We start from the raw sequence: 2427 nt of genomic DNA on the forward strand, positions 1-2427 counted from the left end.
ACACACACACACACACACACACACACACACACACACACACAAAACACACACACACACACACACACATGCACACACACAATGACGAAGGTGGGCTGCATGCGAAGCTGGCATGCAGAACACGATACGCAGGGGTGTATTGTCCTAGGTTGTAGGTCATGTTTATAGTTGAACATTGAGCAAATTAATGAAATTTTCATCAGGCAAGCTACATGATCACGGCACTGTCCTCTTTGTGTTGCCTCTCAATCTCATCAATATCATCTACATCCTCCTCCTCTTCATAGCTAAGGTTTGAATTGTGTGTGTTTGCAGATAGTTGCAACACGGCAAGTTTCCCATACACATGTATTTCCATGCCATCAAAGTGTACAACATGTCCATTGTTGGGATTGGCCAAATGGTTCTGCATGGGATTGTTGTGAAGATCACGGCTCGTATTTCTATGGAGCATACCACCATTATGCATCTCTTCTTGTCATGCATCGATGCGAGAGTCATGGTTGTGGGAAGCTGCCTAGTTATCCAGGTTTCCGCCATTATTGCCAGTTCCATAGTTATAAGCAGCATATCCACTGTTTTTTAGAAAAGGGCTTCCTCCATTGTGAGCAAGGAAGCACCACTAATGAGGGTTGTCCCCATCGCAACTGTTTGGGAGGCAGTGACAGCATCCGGTGCATTGAATGTGTAAAGACCATGTTCGAGAATTTTTCAAGCTCATAGGCCTTTTAAAGCCATTCAATATAACATTTCATTTCAATTCTCACTCTCTCTCTCTCTCTCTCAACAATGGCTTAGAAACTTTGTTAGATCCACCACACACACACACACACACATTAGAGCAATAGCATCTCTCTCTCTCTCTCTCTCTCTCTCTCTCTCTCTCTCTCTCTCTCTCTCTCTAGGCAGGCCAAGCAATCGCGACAGCTTCTCTAGGCTCCTAGCTAGCAACCCGCGTGCGCACGTTTAGGAGGTGCCTGGTTCTTCGACGCATGGCAGAGCTCAGCGCTCAAGAATTTTTCAAGCTCCATAATAAAGTAGTGTAGAAGTGTAGAGGTAACTATCTAGATTTATAGGTGAGATTTACACTGAACCAAAGTTCGGAAAAAATGTGTCTCAAGTTAATATCGTGCCGTTTTCAAGTTTTAAAATGGAGTGAATTTTTATGTTTTTACACTTTTCCTCCAAATGCTGGAAGGGTTTTTCCTTTTCCTCTTATTCCCAAGCAGCATGTTGAGTTTCAAAGCGACACAATTGCAAGGTGAGACACACTTTTCTTGAACAATGGCTCGCCATCTCTTTCTCTCTTAGTGCACCACTGTTCAGGGAAAATCATTTTTTCAAACAAACAAAATTCCTTTCCTTGATTTTTGTCAAGAGTAAATTTTAGAGAATCATGTTATTTTTTGAAGTGTTTATACTATTTTTCTTTATTTGGGACGGAATTTCTCCTTTTTCCCTTGCCCTCAATCGACATTTATAAAACTGAAAATGCCACAATTTTAAGTTGAGACACAATTTTCTCGAACACTGCAGTGCTCCCATTGCCTCTGTGTGTGTGTGTGTGTGTGTGTGTGTGTGTCCACGTAGTGCCTAAATTTTTTTTCCCCAAAAACTTGGCAAACCGATATATAAGAAATTTCCAAGGTAAATTGACTAAATTGGAATGTTTTTACGCTAAATTTTCCTTTCTAAAAAAATTATCACCTTCATCTTTAAAATGTAGAGATAAATATCTAAATTTGTAGGTAGACCGTAAGATTATACTCTCACCTTCATATTTCAAAAAACATAGACGTAAATATCTAAATTTATAGGTGTAATTTACATTGAACCATAGTTCTAGAAAAATGTGTCTCAAGTTAATATCGTGCCATTTTTAATTTTAAAGATGTCAAATGAGGGCAAGGGAAAAAGGAGAAATTCCATCCCAAAATAGAGAAAAATAGTGTAAAAGCCTGAAAATTTTCCTCTTGACAAAATCGAGGAAAGGAATTTTGTATGTTTGGAAAATTGATTTTGTCGAACGTTGCACTGAGCCTAGGTTTTTTGAGCGGAGTCTTAAGACGGGTAGTCGGGCGCCGAACTCCATACGTATTCTCTCTCTCTCTCTCTCTCTCTCTCACACACACACACACACACACACACACAGGCTGTGTGCATGGCCATGAGTCATCCTTCTCTCCTGATTCGTACATCGCTCTCTCTAGACTCTCACAAGTCACACTCTCACAAACACAGAGCCTTCCAGGACCAACTCTCTCTCTCTCTCTCTCTCTCTCTCTCTCTCTCACTCACACACACACACACACACACACACACACACACACGCACGCACACACCCAAGCTTTGTGCATAGCTATTGTATCCATGGACCATATGAGTCGTCCCTCTCTCCTCAGTCGTACATCACTCTCTCTACATAGTACA

General features: G+C 41.1%; 1 pseudogene; it reads right to left on the minus strand.

Annotated features, from left to right (window-relative positions):
- Positions 1-205: 205 nt before the first annotated feature.
- On the minus strand, positions 206-702 carry LOC147441116 (uncharacterized; annotated as a pseudogene).
- Between the last annotated feature and the right edge of the window lie 1725 nt (positions 703-2427).

Source organism: Adiantum capillus-veneris, chromosome 15 (assembly GCF_014529385.1).
Source record: "Adiantum capillus-veneris isolate H3 chromosome 15, ASM1452938v2, whole genome shotgun sequence".
NCBI classification, from domain to species: domain Eukaryota; kingdom Viridiplantae; phylum Streptophyta; class Polypodiopsida; order Polypodiales; family Pteridaceae; genus Adiantum; species Adiantum capillus-veneris.